General features: G+C 45.9%; 1 protein-coding gene across 3 annotated transcripts in view; it reads left to right on the forward strand.

The window, feature by feature from the left end:
• Positions 1 to 539: 539 nt before the first annotated feature.
• LOC144175166 (putative 4-coumarate--CoA ligase 1) overlaps positions 540 to 20,662 on the forward strand; it is an 89,419-nt gene continuing 69,296 nt past the window's right edge. For all 3 annotated transcript variants that reach the window (XM_077704267.1, XM_077704266.1, XM_077704268.1), the window contains exon 1: positions 540 to 716. The gene's annotated coding sequence lies outside the window, so the exon portion shown is untranslated. The remainder of the gene's footprint in view (positions 717 to 20,662) is intronic.

The following is a 20,662-nucleotide window of genomic DNA, read 5'->3' on the forward strand; positions in this document are numbered from 1 at the left end:
CCCCCCCCCCTCTCGCACCCCCTCGGATTTACGTGTTTTTTGGGTTTTACCTGCCCAGATAGCGCCCCTCAACACTTCCACGACCCCATCCAACGAAGACCTCTTAAACACATTTTTACAAAAAGGCTTGATATAGAAGTTTGCACGGCGACTGAATGCAAACTCTTCATGCATTTTATCGTAGAAATTTATTTACCATAAACAGATGTATTTTTCGCCACGGAAGAAAAAGCACCATTTAAGTAATTATAAAACGAACATTGCCGTCTTTCTGTAGGAGTCACCGCAGCGCACTTTAAACCTATACTGCCGTTGGGAATCACGACAAAAACGTGTAGATAGACGTTTTGGGTAATATATATTGCACAAACATTGTTATCACAACAGAGAAACACCGATGGCACACATTTAAATTTTAGAACGCAAACAGCTAGACATCTGCTAAGGACAAAAGTTCATCCCGTATATTTTTATGCATGACCACCTTACCTCGGCGTATCATGAGCTCGTTGCAGGGGTTATAACGTGCACGCCAACCCAGCTGCTGCTATAGTGATATTCCTACAGCTGGCGCCGTGCCACAACAGCAGGACGCACTGAACTGCCACTCCCGTAGGTAGTTCAGAAGCATTTCTGGACGAGACCCAGCACTGGCAATCAAGTGCAACTTCGCAAACAATTATCATTGCGCACAGCACCGTAACAGAAGCATATAGGTATGTATTGATCCATGTTTATTACTTGGTGGAGAACGCCATGACCGGTTTCGTAAAAAAGATCTCCTCACGGAGCCGTCGCTCGCAGAACCCAGAACGTCGAGACATAGACAAAAAAAAAATAACGACTCGGGAGGGAGTGAGGGGATAGGACAGAAGTGTATTAAATTTGCTAGGGGTGTTAGAAATAATTTCAATAGAGTAGGGAAGTGGCTTGTTGATAACCGACACCTTGATACGAAGAAAACCATAACCGGTATTCAATTGGCGACGTTCCCGTCACCCGCAATGGATTCTTGGGTTTGTGGCACAAAACGCCGCTGTTGTATTAATCAGTACCGACTACAGGGATCAGAAATAAAATGTTGTGGTTTAACGCCATCGGCTATGGAACTACACAACCATAAACCTACACTCAAATAGTCCAGACGGGAATATTCATGTGGTCGACCAGCAAATTTTATTGCTGCGCATTTCAGGAGATATGATCTATCATTTCAGGAGATATGATCAGGAGATATGTCTATTCTATCTGGAGATAAAATTACTTTCATTTTGTGCTGATGAGTACCTTTCTTAGTTAAGCTCTGTCATCCCACACGCAGACGTTGACAAGAACGACGTAAAGAATGTGCTTGTAAGCAACTCCAAGGTATTGTGTGTGGCACACCATCTATTTCACACTAAACAGGGCGTCTCATACCGAGAAAGGCACTACCGGGATGTGCACTTGAGAGGGTGCGGCAGCTCCACTACAATAGAATCCAATCTGTGGCAGCTTCCGAAGAAGGCCCACAAGGACAACAAATGAAAATGATAAATATGGCGGCCTATAGCGCTCAAGGACTGCAAGGAGGACGGCGTCTATCTTCTAAACTCATTCCGTAGCTGTTTGCTAGCAGTAGTTGCAGGAAACTTGTGAAAGAAATGTTCCTCTGCAATGCGGGTGATGCTATTGAACAGTGGTACGGAAAAATACACCATCGCTAATAACAAATTCCTCACAAAAGATACACGCAAAAACTTTGTTTCACACGCAGTCGAGTCTACACGAGATTCGCTCGGGCACCATGATAAATCAGCAACGACTGAGTGCAGTTACCCTAGAAAACATTACGCACAAAACTTAGAACTTTTTAAAAATATGGAGGCGAAAGCCTTTTCGGAGCTTCTGTTGATCCACTGTTGGACTTAATGTTGAACTTTGTTTCTGGATCTGTCACCCCTTGACTAGCGTCCTCTCAGAAACTCGCTCCACTCTTTGGCGCCATCGCCAGCTGACTTCTCTTTGCAACCTTGGGTTCTTTGACATCCGTAAGCGCTTCGCGTTGCACGTCCACAGCGGGCTGCCCTTCTTTGGCTCTGCTGTCCCCCTCTTCGGAGCACGCCCTGATTTTCTGTGGGAATCTGTACTCCTCAGAAAGATGCTCAGTACCTAACTAAGTCCCTGGAACATACACAGCTATGACTTTCCAGTACTAACGGTTGCCAAACACGCAAGTACGCATTGCCGACCAGCACCAGTCAGGAAGAACGATTACCTTGTTCGCCTTTTGAACAGCTTAGCTGTTTAAGCTCATGGTTCATCCGTGCTTGGCATCCCTCAAAAACCGGCGGCGCAAAGTGGAAGGGACGAAACTTCTACGCAAGAAACGTCAGAGAAAATAGCGCGGAGACAAGTAGCCTAGGACCGAAAGTTGGGAGTGCGCGCGCTATGCAAAAACGCTTCACGTGGTCGTAAGATGACCTAGGTCCCTCACGTTATGAAACCGGGGTCTGTCCCACTGCGGTATAATCGCATTCGGGGAACCCAGCATTTCCTTTGGAATCGTAGCGCGGGCGTTGCCTTTGGACTTTGGCTGAGTTGAAGTGGACTTCGCTTCTCACTTTGGCAGTATGATTTTGGGATTGACGAGTGTTGTTCTGGATTTGACTTAACTCAGTTCGCTTGGAGAAAGCTTCGCTCGTTACCCATCTTTCTCTTACGAAAAAGACCGAGCTAAGGGAACCCAACCTAAAGCAAGCGAAGATCACCTGCTCCGCTGTCCTCTCATTCTTCGCATCTCTATTGTGAATGTGGCCGAATTTTTTTCTTTGTGTGCACGTATTAACTTGGTTGTACGGCAAGTTAAGTTTGCTAATTTGAATTTAACCTCAGTTATCCATCCGCCTCTTCTTGCAATTAGCTTGCTTTCCTTGTTTTTTGTTCGTCATCTTCATCACCATTTTTTCTTGGGATAGATATATACTGGTGGTATCCCCATGCACACTACTCGAATAGCGTAATTTTATTAAGTCGAAAGCCTCTTGTATCTACTCAAACCAGAAAACTGGCCGTCATTATTGTCAGGGCCTTTACGAATCTCGCTGAAAGTGATGTGACCGCGTAGGTGAAACCTGCGCAATGAAGGACCGTAGTCGTGCTCTGTCGCATTGCTCGGCTGTCGAATAGGCAGGTTGCTGCTCGGCATGTGGGTGCCTGTATGTCATTGTAAAGCGAGAGTGCCCAACGCGCAACGGCGGCAAACGTATGTACGGCAAATGTGTTAAAAAGACAGCCCAATAAGGGGGCCGGCCATTGTTCACTAGTATCTCCAATTGACGTCTTTTGAGCGGTGTTGGGGGTGCATTTTAAGGGGCCACCTCAACATAATACAAGGTAGGTTCAAAAATACTAGGTTTTTGTAACTCACTGATCAGCATTCCAGCGAAGAAACTCGGTTTTTAGACCGAAGAAAGAACGCAAGTAATGTCAAGAAGCTTTTGAACTTTTTCCTAAAGTACAACACGGGTAGGGCGAACGTAATGTGAGCGAGCGTGAAAAAGATTAGTGCTCTTCCACTCTGTGAAGAAGGATGACCTGCGAAGCTGGACGCTGTCTAAGGGGAAACGAAACTAAGCTTGCTGGTTTGTAATTCGCGATAGAGCATACTGCCTAGCCAATTAGCTGAATGATACTTGTAATAACCTGAGGTTTATTCTCGCGGACAAACACAGAGATGTTGCATTCCCGCGTCGTAGGCATCTTACTCCCTGTGTAACACGCCAACCCAATCCTCGACCAGTAAAGACAGCAGCAAGTTTGCATTCGGCTGTTTGACGTCCCGGTTTAAACCTAGTTCCATCACAACGGAGTTGTCATGAGCCATCGGTATGGACACAATAGCTATAGCTGCACTTGCACGATCCCCCCCCCCTTCTCCCTTCACTCCCAACCCTCACAACCTGCGCACGCATAAACCGGCAAATAGTTATTTGCGCACGCTTAAAGGGACCCTGAAAGGCGTTTTGAGCACACTAAATGAAATAGCGCAATCGTTACATTGGGTTGTCAACGTCACCTGTGCCAAGTATTAGTCTTTTACGCGCAGCGGAAAGCTCACACTTTTGTTGCAAAGTTTGTCGCTTTTTTCTCACCCTTCCCTTCGTGTTTTTGGACTCCGCCATCTTCACATGTCTACGTGATCGATTACCAGATGTTCGTCATGAGCTAGACATCCTGCTATTGGGCGACTTTTTCACGTACTTCCGGCAAAGAGATGAGTCGTCTGCTCAGCGTCGGCTCGACGGCTGATCTGCCAGCGTAGTGCCGGAGTGCTTGGACATTTTACGACAAACGAAACAAGTGTAAACAAACGCTTAACCGTTTGTATTGAATGCAACACAACCATAACACGACATGGATATTCTCTTACCTGAGTACGTTCCATATAGAAAGCGTTGAAGCCTCGAGGCTCTTCTTTCGTGCAATCGCAGAAAACACCCTGAGCCGAATGCCCCGGTTTGACGCACACATTTTATTCAACTTCAAAACAATCCAGAGATGCGTTTCGAACGAACACAACGTCACAACATGCGTTGCAAGTATGGACCGCGATTGAGATACGATGGGTTGCTTCCTTCTAGCTGCCCGTCGTCAATTCGGCACTCACCTCGCGCGCGGTTTGCGGGGACGAACAGCAAGTCACTTGACTCTGCCGCACAAGCCGAGATGGCTTTTAGCCGCGCACGCTGCACATACCCCAGGCGAGGTTGAGTGTACGTCGCTCGAGAAAGATAATCCAGAAGATGGGAAGCACTATTCACCCGCAGAAGCACAACGTCGCATTCCATCGCGCAACAAAGGCGTCCACAACATACACACCATCGCCTCCTGCAATGCCAAACGCGTCTCGCACTTCCCAATGGGAGTGAGTGTACGCCTGCAGTGCCCCCCTGTTGCGAGGTGGGGCCCCAAGATGAACCGGGATCACGGAAGCGTAACGGACTTGTAGAGTGGTTTGTGCCTTATTGCCAAGGCAACCGATGTTTGAGATTGTCAAAGAAATGGCGCTCGCACCTGCGCTAGAAAGTTCAGAGACGTGGCGGAGCATGTTTTACCAACGTTGCCGCTCTCCACTACGCGTCGCCCCAAGCTGAACTGGTCACATGATTGAAGCGTTTTGTGCACGGGTTCTGTATCGGTTGGAAATGTCTTTTTCACATGCCGCCGGCAGGAATTACCACCGCCGCAAAATAAGACCCGGCACCGGCGGGGCCACATCTGATACGGCGTTTTTTGGATAAACAGTGCGCGGTGCATCAAAGGGAACGAGCGCACGATCCTCACCGTGCGGCTGCGAGTTCACCGCCGATAAAAAGTCACGTGCCGCCGATAGCAACTGCGCAACGTACACCGCGAAAGGGCAAGGCCAGGCCACCGCACACATGCGGCCAGATTTTTCGTTCGCTTTTCCAGCCTTGAGCGGAGTGCGGGATTCATGGTGTCAACAAAGCTTGCCCGTAGCAGACGGCAGTGTGAGCAGCGCAATAGCGGAAGTACGTCACCGCTGAGGAGCGCAGCATCATGGGAGGCAAGGCTCGCATGCCGTCAACAGCGGAGAGTAAGTCGAAACGAGGAGGAAACGCGGAGCGACGATAATGCGCGGGTTTTGATTTACGATTTCTCAGCTAATACTCATCGCTTTAACAAAATTCTTGCGGGAATAGATTGCTAATACATTGCTTTATTTGGTTACATGTACAACCATGCATCGGCGGAAGGTATTTCAGGACCCCTTTAAAAGTGGGAGACACCGTCTAAAATGGCGCTCTGAAAGCCCTGTATGCTGAACAATCTTAATTGGCTCCCGTCGGCGTTTTAAGATGGCAAGCTTCTGTTCATCAGGCAAGAATTCGCAGCTACTCGTCGAATTGGAACTTGAGGTGCTAACTGCGGCTGCTGCGGCTTTGTGTTGTTTTCGCGACCACTCGCGCTTCTCTTCAGGTTGACGCTTCTTCGACTCCTGCTCTTCTTCCCCCAAGCTAGCGACATGTCTCGGTCAAATAATGACCTAAACTTTTGAAGGCCTAAAGCTTTATTCTAGAGGAAAGGAAAAAGTTTTGGCTGTCCGTTTCCCTCCCCCTTCATAGGTGTCTTAATATCTGTGTAACACACGAATCCAGGCCCAAACCGCTGGATTACGGAGGACAGCTGACAGGGCGCGTAAAACTTTCGTATTTAAATCTCCCACCAGCTCAATGGGCGTGTCATTGGTAGCGGCATGAAGCCCAGCCGTGCGTGCACGCGCCCTCCTTCAACCACAAACCATGCACGCATAAACCGGCAACTGGTGATGGACGGATACTTCCTCGGAAAATACACCGGCGGAAAGGTCGCTCTGAGACTCTTCCAAGCTCAAGAAGAATTATGGGTCCACGCCGTAGTTCCGAGGCTAGCAAGTTGCTCTTTAGGCAGCTACTCGCAGAAATAGAATTTGAGGGGGCAATGTCGGCGGCCACATGTTCTGTGGCGGCAGGTTTCAGTAGCTTTTCCGCACATTCGCGCTGCCAAGCACGAGGTTGCGGGTTCGACTCCCCGCCACAGCGGCCGCTTTTCTGATGGAGCCGAAAATAAAAAACGCCCGTGTGTACGAGATTTCGGCGCACGTGAAAGGTCTTCAGCTGAACAAATTTAATCTAGAACCCTTAATCCGAAGCCCTTAAATTTAATTCATCGCCTGTGTTGCGTGGGTGCGCTAAACCATGCAATTACTTAGGTTTGTCTTTGTCTTTTGGTTTGGTTTGTCTTTTCAATGTCCCCGTCCCTCGTCCAAATATGCAGCGCACGTTTATACTGAATTCAATCAATCAACCACCATGCGCGCACCTGTTGAGTCTCCGCATTGAGCTGATATCGGAGCTAGTGCCGTTGTCAGCCGATTGCGCAAATGTGGAAGCGGTATCGATGCTGGGGTCATGCCGGCGTTCCAAGTCGGCAAGTTGATCTTTACCCGGAAAGGATGCGCAGCTGCTCGGCGAGGTTGATTTTGAGAGGGAACAGCGGCAGATACCTGTTCTGCTGCGGTAGCTTTGAGTTGTTTTTACGCCCATTCGCGCTTCTGTGGATTCTCTGCAATCATGTGATATCGGCGCTAGCACCACTCGCAGCCGATTGCGCAATTTCTGAAACAGGCATCGATTGTGGCGAAGGGCAAAACAGTTGTGAAATAGGGTTGGATAGTGGCGAGAAGGAGCCCCGGAGCGGCGCCGAGTAAACCGGCTTCACCACAACAAAACCTGGGCCGGGCATAAAGCAGTAAAACATAGTAATCAGCGCTTCTACTTGCACGTCAGCAATCACGTGTCATAATCAAGCAAAACTAGGGGCCCGAATGCCGTGTGCCAGTCATGTTCACTGGTCTTTGGCTTAACTCGGCAGCCCGAATCGCGCAAACACTGTACTATGTGACTGACGTAATGATGCAATTACCAGAAAGCGGCGGAAGAGTCGCATCGCATCCAGTATTTATACAAAGTTTGAGTTAAAATAAAGCGGCTTTCGTTTACCACACGCCGTAATGCGGACTTTAGCCGCCGCGGTACTAAAACTCTGCCCGACCGTAGGTTGCCTCGGTTCAAGCGCCGCCGGGGTACACCAGCATCGAGGTACCCTAGCTAGGGTTGCGGATTTAGCTGCTGGGACAGGCGTAGTGAATATCCTTCGTCACAGGTTACGGTGACATCATCGTCGAACGCGCGACGGGAGTCGCTACTCTGGTAGAATCTCACAGCGGGCCACAACATCCCAGAACGTCTCCGCGGCCTCTGAATATCGCCCTTCCTCTTCCACTATCGCCCAACTTTGTTCCCTCTCTTTCCACCTCGCCCTATCTCGTCTGTCTTCGATTTCATCTTCCGTCGCTCGGTCATTAGAAGCTGACTGCGCCGTCAAACCACAGGAGCGGTGCTTAAAAGCTTGCGCTAAAAAATGGCGGGATCGCTACCCGGATACAACCTTCTCAAGGAACCAAACCTATTTGATTTTAGTGCGCAAGCACTTTCACTGCTGCTGCTGGAATTCGGCGGTGGCTATGGCGACGGTTTCGTAGTCGGCGTTAGAACCGGGAGAACGAAGGCAGGTACGAAAAAGTGGAGGAAAATGTTCAAACGTTTGAGGGACTCGGTAAAAAAAACAGGCACTAATGAGAAAACAAGTAAGAAGTATTCAAGAAAATTAATGTTACCAAAAGTTACCCTCATTAGAGTTACTAAAGCATTTAAAACCGTATCTAATCCGGCTTTAAACTTAATAGCTAATGTCCCACCAAATCATCTGACGATCGAAAAAGAAATCGAAACATTTAACGTACTTTTCGCCGGAAAAATGCTCACCTGGAAAAACCGCGCTTTTAAGTGAGAACAAATAAGTAACAAAGTAGATACATGGCAGCTGCATCCAGCCGATAAGATATCTTTTACCTATCTTACCCAACCAATTTCGCAGACAGATTTTGTAGTACTTACAGACGGCTCGCAAGATAATACCGACATAGGAGCAGCTTTTATAATTCTAGACAAATCCGGCAAAATAGTAGAAACCAAACAATACAAACTTCCGGATTACAGCCACAACTTTGAGGCAGAAGGAATCGCGATTTTAAAAGCACTTGAATACCTCCAAACTAGCTTCAAAGAAGGTAACGTACAGTTGTATACTGATAGCCTATCAACTCTAAAAGCAATTAGCAATCCAAATAATTGGAACCCAAATGTATGTAGAATTAAACAAATGCTAAAAAAATAGCAAGACAGGCCAAAATACGGTAACTTACATTAAGGGTCACAGTGGCAATGTCGGTAATAAAATAGCGGACGAAATGGCTAAAAAAGCCGCAAAATATGGCGAAAAATTGATTGGCCTATTTCACTACAATTTATCAAAACAAAAACAGCTCAATAAAAACCTAAGAAAACATTGGAATGTTGAGTGGAAACAAGAAGGATATGAAAGCTACACATTCCAATAGATAAAGAATATTCACGAAATTCCGGACCACTTTCTCACCAACTATTACACGTCACAGTTTATCACTGGACACGGTAGATTTCCGTTTTATTTTCGTAGGTTCGCCATTACAAATAAAAACATATGTAAATGTAACCTACCAGCAGACACTTTTGACCATTATTTAAGGACTGCGCAATAACAAACAAACACAGAGAACAACTTCTTGATATCCATAGAAATTATCTCGTAAGAAGGAAACCAGAGCTAATAAAACATACAAAAAGATTAAAAATTTTAGAAGAAATGACAATACCAATTAACGCTAATATTAAACAATACTAACCACTCAAATATGTTGTCACAATTTCACACAAACGCAGAAACAAAGTCAGCGGCAAATAACGCGATGATAGCTTTTTGATCTTTTGTATTTATTATTCTTCTGTAGTGAGTCATGTTCTGCGTAATTATCTTGTTTAATTACCTTTTTACATTTTTTATTTTAAATCCAAACATCCATTTTCAGTTTTTTTTATTTACCCGTTATACCTCATTGGAACGGGAAGGGTTTCAGTTCGTGAGGCCGTTTAATAAAGTAGTATGCTGAGACCAAAGGAGACGCTCGTCAGAGCGTCTGGCGAAATTGTGAGTTGGGGTGTAGCAGAGGCTGCTATTGCGCCATCTGTCTCATTGCCTCCCCTCACACTTTTGGACGCCACTACTCTTCCATGTACGTCTAATCCGAACCACGTGACATTTGCGTTGGAGCTTCAGACACGATTTGCAGCAACATGGTCGCCGGCGGCAGCGACGTACAGCGAGATACCAGCATAGTAGCGGGTGCCGCCGTGCGCTCGCTGATCATGCTATCACTCTCTGAGACGCAGCAGATATTCGCGGTGATCTAAAAGGCTGTAGTTGGCGCTGCGCACAAAAGTCGCATTATCGAGTATAGTAATCATCATTACATTTTTTCGGTGGTCCATGTGAAGTCCATGTGGAGTCCATGTATTTCCGGTATCTTCACAGCTTTAGCAGTGGTCAGAAATGAGGTAAAATAGAAGTATGAGGCAAAATAGAAAATGAGGTAAAATAGAAATGAGGTAAAATACAAGTAAAAAGACAAAGACTAGTCCCTCATTCTTTTAATAAAGGTACTCATAAAATCCCATGAACAGCTAAGGGGTGGCATAACTCGAGCACGAGTAAAGACTGCTTCACCAGGGTTTACGAATGCCTATCGGGGAGGACGTTTTTTAGGGGTAATTACAAGAGTTTGATACCAATATCATACACTCTTACTTTCTTGTATAAATGGGTTTTCTCCCTCATCTGGTGTGTACGTTTCGCAAACCGGCCAAGCGTGTTCCCACTGCCTTGAACGTAGAATACAATCCATGCCTGCCGAACGTCAGGAAATTCTGCAAGCCCTCCGCTACATTCTTCGTCGCCCACCAGCAGAATTGGCCAGATTAACGGATTTGAAGACACCCACCGTGGTGGCTCAGTGGCTAAGGCGTTGAGCTGCTGAGCACGCGGACGCGAGTTCGACTCTCGGCCGCGGTGGCCGGGGAATGGAGGCGAAAAGCGAAAACGCTTCTGTATACGAGACTTCGGCGCATGTTAAAGATCCCCAGGTAGTAAAAATTAATACGGAGCCTTCCAATACGGTGCGCCTCATCGCCTGCGTTGCGTTGGCGCGTTGAACCCTACAATCAATCAAATCGGATTTGGAGACAACGCTGCAAACCCTACGGCTTGCTAGTTGCATTACCCTATAGGAGCATGTATCCCGCGATGTCACCCACGGCACCATCTAGCCGATGTCGCGTGGCATTTTGTGCCCTTTCAATGGGTACCTGCACGTTGTGGCATTCTCGGCAACGCGAAAGCAGATAAGGCGACTCGCTGAGGGTTGCCGCTGCGAAATATGAGAAACATTTTATTCAGCAAGAACGAGACTGTAGCGTTAGCGAAGCAGCTTGTCTTGGAGGAACAATACAGCATCTGTTTTTTCACCGAACCTCATGACTTCTTCCGGTACCATATAGAGTTGGACCCAAGAAAGCGGCTTCCAGAGTGAACCCCTAGTCAACTTGAGACGCTTTACCTTTGGTTGCGCCTCAACGCAGCCCTTACAAACTCCTACCGCCATCGCCGCGGTCAGACCACAAGTCCTTCGTGCAATGCCTGCGGTTTGCCAGAAATTTTTGAGCACATCTTGCTCGAGTGTCACGCTTAGAGCTAGGAAAAAAAACCCTCGCTAAAAAGATCGAGTTCTTCTACACCTCGCTATATCTTTGCAAGCTCTTCTTGGACCCTGGTCATCTTTATCACCCTAGCGAAAAAAGTTAGTTTTGCACGATTATTTACACGACATATGTGTCTCAAAGAGAGTCTGGAACTTGTTACCGGCGGGGAGGCGTCCCCGAACCGGGGTCCGTTGCCTCCGTCTTGTGAGGCAGTGTGGTGGTGTGCGGCCACCAAGTGTTGTTGCCCTGGCGATGACAACAAAATGCCGAAGGCAAACTTAACTGTTTACTGCATAGCGAGTGCTCAGCCGAAGAAATACAGGAACAATATCCTTCGGGGAGAGGTTACAGTACAGGCCTCGAGAAGAGCAACATAGATTGGCTCCCCCAAACCGAAAGAATCTGCGCTCGGAGGCACCGCGTATTTACGCGCGAAGCTCTCACGGTCAGTTCGCCAAGTGCTTTCTGCACACCGGCCGAATATAGCACAGACACAATGCTCTTTCCAGAGTTAGTCAGAGGCTGACAGCAGCGGCGCTCGTTGAGTCTGATAGGGGAGATCTCGGCTGTGGCGTGCGCGTCCTTGAGGGCAAGTTGCTAGACGATCCGTGTTCTGCCACCGAAGGTTGAGCCACCGACAGCGAGGTGCCCACGCCGGCAGTTCTCTGGCAAGCTGCAACCAGTCCAACGCGACTTTCGTAAACCTCGGGCACTTCGCAACTTGCAGTGCACGTGAACATGGTAGCGGCGCGAAGCATCGTAAAAAACCTATGCATCATCGACCTGTGAGACCACCTTGACAGTTACGTAATCAACGGAAGTCTCTATGTTGCCTCATCTTTACCTCTGCCTTTTTCCAACTCACTCTGTTTCGCCCTGCTTTCTTAAGGGCCTTTATTCCAGTTGTCCCATCCGCTCAGAGTACATTTTGGTGAATACATGCCATCAAAGATCTCTGCTTTCTTCTAATAAAGGGCTCTCTCTCTCTGATGCGGCAAAAGCGGGGCACGTTGCGTTGCCGACGGTCACACGGGTTTCTGCGCTGCGCAGGAAGTGATGTGCTTAGGCTTTTAAATCTTTTCGCAAGTGTGTAGCCCACCCGTCACGGCATGTGGTCGTTTCGGAGTAAGGTTCGGTGTGATTAAGTGTGCCTTTGGTGGCCATGTTTGAAAAGCGTCTCTGCTGAAGCGCACACTAGGTGACTTGCACACTATTGCCATCTACGGGTCCGGTTTGACAGTCCCATTAGTAATGCGTAGCATTCTTTGCCAAGTACTCGCACTGCCAGAACCATGTAACGCCCTGCATTATCACAAAAATGAAGCTTTGGAGGAAGTACCACTGCAGGACAGCTAACTTTCTCTGACCATGACCATTAAGTGTAGGAAATTGTGGAAGGGCAAAGTGTAGAAGAGTTAAAACGCTTCACTGCGAAGCGACAGCTTCGTTAGGCCCCCTCCGTTAAAGGTTGATGTGTTGCAGAGGGAGGAGGGGACACAAGCCAGCGACGGCGCGGCGCATGTAGGCTTAAAGTCACGTCCAGGGGTTAATGTCGACAGCTGTTACCTACAGGTTGACGTACGATGAGAATGACGCGGCGCTTCACGCTGCAAGGTTGTTACCCGCAGGACGTCAAACCTAACGTGGCATTTTGAGGTTAAGGCCGCTGCGCCTAACGTCACATTTTGAGGTTTAACGCCATCCACAGGCACCACTTTGAAACACTACTCGCTCTACGCTAAGCCACAGGTACCGATTCGAGCTGTAGACCCCAAAACCAATCGTTAGACGTATGCAGTGCATACACGAGGCTTATTGCCGGTATTCTAAAAAAAGTGGTGCGTACCACCAGCGTGACACATATTCGTAGTTTAGGATTGACAATCCGATGAATTCATCACGAGGGACTTTGCCATTTAACCATTGTCTTCATTAAATGGAGGGGTGCATAATTTTTTACCTCAGTGCCGCAGGGGTATATTATTCCCAGGTTTCAACGCTAAAGGCCTTCTTTCGATCTTCGGTGACTGGAATATTTCTTTCCCAACTTTGGAATTTTTTTACTGCTAGGTTGTCTCGTAGGCCCATTTTATGGAGTGTGTCAGAAACTAAAAATGATCTTTATTTTGTAAAGGAGTTTAGGCGTGGGCGCACAGTATGAGCACGTTTATTTCTGGTATTGAAGCATGACGCGAGCAACTCACTCAGTCGAGTTGCGCCTGTTTCTCGCTCCTTTGCCTATGCACAATTGGGTTAGCGAATGTTATGTCTAGTGGTAAATTAAGCAGCGAAAGAATTGACGAAGAGGTGGCATTGGATCTGATGAACAGTGCGCCACTTGGTCTATTATTGTCTACGATTTGTTTTTGAAAAAAGCAAACGAGAAGAGGCACCAAACGTGTTGTGCGCGAGCCATCTCTGGAATTACGGTACAAATCTTCATGCACCATTGTATACACTGATGCGTCGCAGTGCGCGCTCCATATGACCTCAACGTCAAAAAACAATAAACAAGAACACCAATATTTTTATAGGAAAGGACAAGTAATTTCCGTCGCAGCACAACGCAAACTTCACTCCAAATCTATGCAATTGTCGTCTTTATACACTTTTTCACTTCCTCACAGCTTTTCACTCACTGACATGATAGTGGTAATATATCATACATGTTTTCTTTAACAAAACAGCCGACTCCAGCTATACAGTTAGATCTAGGACACCGTGAAATTTAGGAAAATAGGCTGTCCGTGCTGACACTGGGGCTTCACTCTATAGTACAGCAGATGACCGACACATTCGTATCAGGAATGGAGCCGCTGATACGAACCAGGTACAGCGGCAATGATACGACGAATGGAACCGACAACCGCACAAGTGGCAACGCAAAGCAAATCCAACAATGAGTATATCCTCTAAGGGCATGCAAAACATCCAATGTAGCCTCTATGTACAGCGTGTTACAAGGTGACAAACACTCTAAAAATTACAGAACACTGAAAATGCAATATTTATAACGGTTGGTGAAAAATCCCGCATGTCTGGTAAACAGATCCTATACAACATGGCCAAAAGTTCAAAGAATTGGACACATAAAGAAATGCCCGGTGTGACGTAATTTTTGGTCAGGAAAACCTCTGGCAAAAATGAATAAATTGAAGCACGACTTAAGCCTCGCACCTGTTTAGGGCGAGCCGCACCGGCATTTTCGAGACCAATACATCTCGGTGAATCTAACTGGCTGAGGGTGCACGCAATGAACAGGTTACGCCTTCGCTTTGACATCCATGTCAGAAACACTCGCTGAGTGCATCAGCAATGACGCCGGCACTATATTTTCAGTGTGGGAGGGGGTGAAGCGGCCGTAAGTTTTGTTTTTTATTCAGTTAAAATTTTTTCACCTTTTCAAACCGCATTTTCTGTCGACGTAAAATCTTCCCTTTTTTCCTATAACCATTTTTCCTATATTTCTGAACGCTAACTGAAGCCAAGCGGGGTATTCATTACGTGAATTGACGATTGAAAAGTGCTCTATTCAAGCATTTTCAATGTGGCCCCTGTGAATATTCTTAACGTTGATATGAAGAATGTAGGTTTGACAACCTTCCTAATGTTGACAAGAAAAATAGGGCAATTATCCTTGCCCCAGTTCGTGTTCAGGGGTTGTTGTCGCCGGATACACCGTGCAGCTAAATGGCTAAGGTACAGTGTGGGGCCACTTAAATTACGGTGTCGATGTACCCACGACAATTAATTATAATTAAATGCGCCCCTTTTCTGTTTTTAACAATGACTAATAATAACAGCTAGACACGCTGGTTAACTCTTGTTCTGTGAAGATGTGTTTTAATCGACTCGTATTTTCACTTAACGCACTCCTTAAATTTCTTAGTGTATACGGATTTTATTGCAGATTTCAAAGCGTGTGCACCCTCTGACCTGATAAAAATTAGTCGGGTACTATGCGGGCAGTTAGAGGCTGAGATACTCTCACTTCCTTTGCTAGACACAAGGGAATAGGGGGAACACCCTAGTGCCGTTTTAACGTTAATATCTTCTTAATATTGCATCACACGCGCTGTCTAACATGTTAAAAAGGATCTTTTCGCGTATATACTACCTATTTTAAAACCCTTCTTTGTCAATACCATTGCCATAAAAGCAGTATATTCTGGTTTATAATGAACAAACCACGATGCTGGTGTTGTTTAGAATCTTTTGGTGTTAGGCCAAGAAAAAGGCTCAATATTTATTTTTGGGAGATATAGAAAATATATGCAGATAGAAAATTCGAAGAGAAGTTCAAACTGTTATTTACTTCGGTGTTCTGGGCGAATACGACGTACAAGGCCATCGGACGAGAGCGGAAATAAATAATCTATACAACATTCAAACCAAGAAAATGGAGTGCAGTTTGATTTCAGGATCGTCTTTAATGTCTTTTAAACAACGATATGTTCTTTTTAGCGGCAATATTGTTCTATGTTTTCAATCACTCTGGCTTCGGTTTCTTTATACTTAGAATATGTTGGTGTGATTATTCTTCACTCGATATCACTGAACTTGCAACAGCTTACCCTCAAGTGTTTCTTCTTCTCTGCTCATATTGTTGGAAAGATTCCTAGTAAAAGTTTTGACCTGCCTTGACTCATATTTTGTGAGGTCCGCACACATTCGTACGTTGCACGTTCGGAATTAATGGTTGTAGCATTTTGGATTTGACAGGTAGCCGTTATCCGCAAATAATGTTTTGACCAGTCCTTTTTCCTCATTCGGAATAATTTGCCAAGTTTATCACGTTGAGATTTCGGAATTCGGCACATTGTGTGATAGGTGGTTCTTTGTACCCGCACAGCTAACGACAAGCTTTCTGCATGCGATAGTGAAGTCACTTGGTTCTGTACATAGCTTCACACATTTGTTCATATTTGTTCCGGCGCACATTTGCGCTGGGCATGTGTACTTGTATTTTCGCACCGTCTTTGCATCAATGGCCTGCTGCCAAACAAGCATTCCAATTGTGATTTCTTCTTGTTTGCACACTTTCTGGGAAATTTGGCAAAGATCATGTAAGTGAAGTTATGGATGCCAGGAAGATAAGAGAGCCAAGCAGGCAGTTACAAGCCTTTCAGTGAGACATGCGAACCAAAATGACAAATGTGAAAGACGGTGTGAGATGTTTCGACACATGTGACGACGTCATCGAGTTCAGAAATGATTTTGCAAAGATACGAATCAAAGAACTTCTACAGTAAAGTAGCATCCTGAAGGCTGAAAATGAAAGGCTCACCAATAAGGAAGAAGAATTTAGCAGCATAAGATGCTGAATAATATTTAAATAAGGGGTATCCCGAAAAACGAGCAGCAGAATGGTGATGATGCGGTGGTGCTTGTAAAAAATCTGTGAATCAGTTGCTGCAGCTCTTGAAGAAAGTCACTATGACGCCTTCTACTGGGTCTTCGGCTTGTGTGGAGGAAAACGCGCGATATTGTCCCAGCGAGTAATTTCATCGAGCAGCCTTGGCTTAGAAGAAGTAACTGACATGCATTAAACTTCGCCTTTTCTAGAATCACCAAGTGTGCGTTAATGAACACCTAACGCAAACGAACAAAAAAAAGCTCACAGCTACGCGCCCATAGCTGTTTGAAGCTAAGTGCAAGTTTGTGTGGGCAGGAAGCGGAAAGGTTCTTGCGCAGAACGACGGAAGCTCACCAGTTATTCACATTACGTCCAAGAATGACCTCTGAAGAATCACCTAGGTGCCTTGACTAGCCCCAAACTCGAACTTCATCGTAACAGTTGCTGTTGTTTCATAAAATATTTGCGACGAAAACGCCTAATACAAGTGTTCAGTATTTCAAAGAGCAATTATCTGGTTCGGAAGGTTTGCCGGTACTCCACGTCATTCTGAGAAACGTAAAGAACGAAGTAAATGTGTTATAACATCTTCCAAATTCGACTGCAAATCAATTTGATGCCCTCTTCTTAAATAAAATCTCGTCATCCGATCGTGACTACCCCGTAGTTCTCAGTGGATATCTTTGTCCCAATCTAACAAGAAAAAAATGGTGATGGTGTCGCAATGTACGTAAATGATACGCTAACTTCTGCGGTTGTAGAGAAGTGTTCCGTAAGCAAATAAGATATCGAGTGCTTTTAAATACGTTCAAGGAAGCGTACAGCGACCGCTGTTTGCAGACGTCGCACTGGTGCTAAGAAAACATTTCTCCACTGCTTGCCAAACCTGTCGACGTCGGTTTCCGCCCGCAACGACCTGTTTATTGTGACGGGTGATAGGAATATAAACTTGAGCGCAGACGATGCATGGCCGTCCGAACTGAATTGTTTACTGGCCAGTTATAACTGTACAGACAATGTTTACCTTCGGCCAAAGCTCATTGCAAATACTGCAAGCTCCATCAATATTTGTGTTTCGAACTAGAAAAAACCGATGTATCTAATGCAGTTCTTCTATCCGATATTTTTGTTAATATAGCGGCATTTCGCTTTGAAAAACATAGCCTTCGTAGTCATCAGAAGCCCCATGAACTCCAGCAGTTTCGCAGAATCAACAGCAAAACATCAGAAAACTTTCAACGACTAGTCACAAGACTATGTTGGCAAGATGTTTACAAAAAAATGCCGCCAAAAAACCTGTCAATCTGTTCCATGAATAAACACAAAGTTGATGATTTAGCTCTACCAATGCAAGGATGAAAAAACCCAAGAAGAGCGGAAACCACGGATAACCGCTGAGTTGTACGAAAGCACAAAAACGATAAACGTAATGTACCGCGAGTTCATAAAAACACGCGTCAAAGAACTGCTGACTTCCTTCAGAAGAACTAGAAACAAAATCCCAAGCAAAATAAACGATGCTAAAATAACGCTTTATGAGCATCTCTTTTTCAGCGTGCGAAATAACCCGAAGCACATATAGAAGGCCGATAACGAAATAACAAACGAAACGCCGACGAAGCGACTGGAGGGTAACGAATGTTGATCAAAGGAAACTGGCCCTCGAGAGGGAAACTTTGTGAATGCGGGTGCGAAGTGTTTTCTGTGCGATAGCGCAACGCAGGCGATGAGGCGCGCCGTAGTGGAGGGCTCCGCATTGATTTCGACCACCTGGGGATCTTTACGTACGTCGAAATCTCGTACACACGGGCGTTTCTGCTTTTCGCCTCCATCAGAAAAGCGGCCGCCGCGGCCGGGAATCGAACCCGCGACTTCGTGCTCAGCAGCAAAACGCCTTAGCCACTGAGCCATCGCGGCGGGTGCAAGTGAAAAGCAGAATTTTTCCTCAGCCAACCGATGCAGCAGAGGTACACTTTCTGATAAGTAAAGTGGAGAATGGTATGCTGCTGGACATGGCCGCATTCAACCAAAGCCAATTAAGAACGCTGCAAATTAAATACGCCATGTGCCTAACGCGCAGTATGAGTCTTAACATTTCTACTAGAAACTTCGGCGATCAACTTCAGCTTGCATTTACGACACCCATCCACAAAATAAAGCATTCGAAAAAAATGTCGAACAACCGGCCAATATTCAGGCTGGCTGTGTTTTCTAAACTTTTTAAAGAAATAATTTTGGACAAACTCTATTTTCTTAAACAAGCACAACGTTATCGCCGGTGGTCAGTACGGGTTTAGAAATAAAGGAATCTACGAAACACGCGCCGGTAAGCATGAAAGGGAACATAGTCAAAAAACATTAAACAAAAATATACGACAGGGTTGTTTCCAAGCATTCGATTCCATTGATCATGAAATATTACTAAGAAAGCTAAAAAATTATGGAAGACGCCATATGGCAAATAGTCATCTGCAAAGTTACTGATAGAAAACAATAGCTAAAGCTAGGGAAAGTTTTCTCCCCACTATTGAGCAATCAACGAGGTGTACAACAAGGATCGATATTAGGTCCTTTGATAGTTGTAATGTTCAAAAATGATGTTATAACGCCGTGAACCATGCATGGGTTTGTTTATTTATTGTTTGTTTTTACTGCCAGACCACGCCCCGCTGTGTTATCTGCGTTTCAAGCAAAGCGCGTCTTCCATTGTTTATTTTTATGCCGCACGGGCGAACACATTCAGATAAGCAGACTGTTTCGCCCTAACGTCACTAGCCCAGAATAATCTTCTGTGATCTACAATGTTCTGGATGTGAATCGACGGTTCCAGAAACACTCGCGCCGAAAGAGAAAAGCCTGCAGAGCAGACGCCGTGACATTCGATTTGACGACACTCACCTGCGCAAGTCACTTTCTTTACCGCTGCTTCGCCGCCTCTGTATTCTTTTGAATTGTTAGGGGAGCACAAGTTCGCCCCAATAAATTGTTTCTCCTTCAAGACAACTGCGTCATCCTTGGCTTCGTGACAATATGTATACCAGCATCTCTTGAACTTGTTATGTACGAAGATGACCCAAACATTTTCTTTTCTTCCTTGCATGCAACTGAACTGGAATCGCAAATTACCAAGTACACACAGCATTTATCAACCTAGTTATTGCTAAACAAGCTAGAGTTCAATGTAAAAGAATTACACCATCTTCCCGTAGGGGAACCCTGAGTAGTATGCGAAGCAGCCATAAGGTCGACTGAAGTTCCCATTAGTTTTCAGTTCGTCGTTTCCGTTGACGTTCATCTTCGCGTGCCTTCGTTGTATCAGTAGCTTCTTGACGTAGTTTCAATGAGTGAAGGACATAAGGCGCGTTCGTAGCACGTGCTCCCGTCTCGGTTTGTAGCGCAGTGGGAAGACCGCCACGTACCTCCCGTTGCGGCCAGAGAGTCGTGGGATCAAAACCGCGCGCCGCCTAAGTATTTCTTTTTATAGTGGACTGCGCTGACGTCAGCCCAAACACTGACGGGGCTGAAAAGACGCGCATGCGAAGTAGAGTGCGCATGGCGGACAACGACAACGGCAACGAGGGAGGGAGGGACACAGCCCCGAGCATGAGATGCATCGCATCTAAAACAACCACCTACGTAGTAGTTAGTCTAGGTAACAACATCACACAAACAAAACTCCTGCATAATTTATTGGCGTCACAATAGAACAAGTATTGCAACAAGAACTCTAGGGGTTTTGGTTTGAAGAAAAGGTCACGCGGACTATACGCATCACTCAGGTTATAGAGCGAATTGTTTAAATGTATGTCGGTGTAATATTGAGAATGACACATTCAATACCGCTTTGGCTGAAGCAAAAGTTATAAATCCCTTTTCTACTGTAAATTCTGCTACGTCGTGCTGGCTTGAGGCACAGCGACAAAAACAAATTACTCCAAAATAACTCTTCTGCAAGAACAGATCCTTTATATATAATTAAATTACCATTGTCGCCGTGCAAATCGGCGAATGGCTCCGTTGTGTGAGCGCTTTGCTATGCTTTGAGCTCATAGCATACGCTACTTGAAGC

The sequence above is a fragment of the Haemaphysalis longicornis genome, unplaced genomic scaffold, assembly GCF_048455015.1.
Source record: "Haemaphysalis longicornis isolate Haplotype H1 unplaced genomic scaffold, Haemaphysalis longicornis Haplotype H1 scaffold_3, whole genome shotgun sequence".
NCBI lineage: Eukaryota > Metazoa > Arthropoda > Arachnida > Ixodida > Ixodidae > Haemaphysalis > Haemaphysalis longicornis.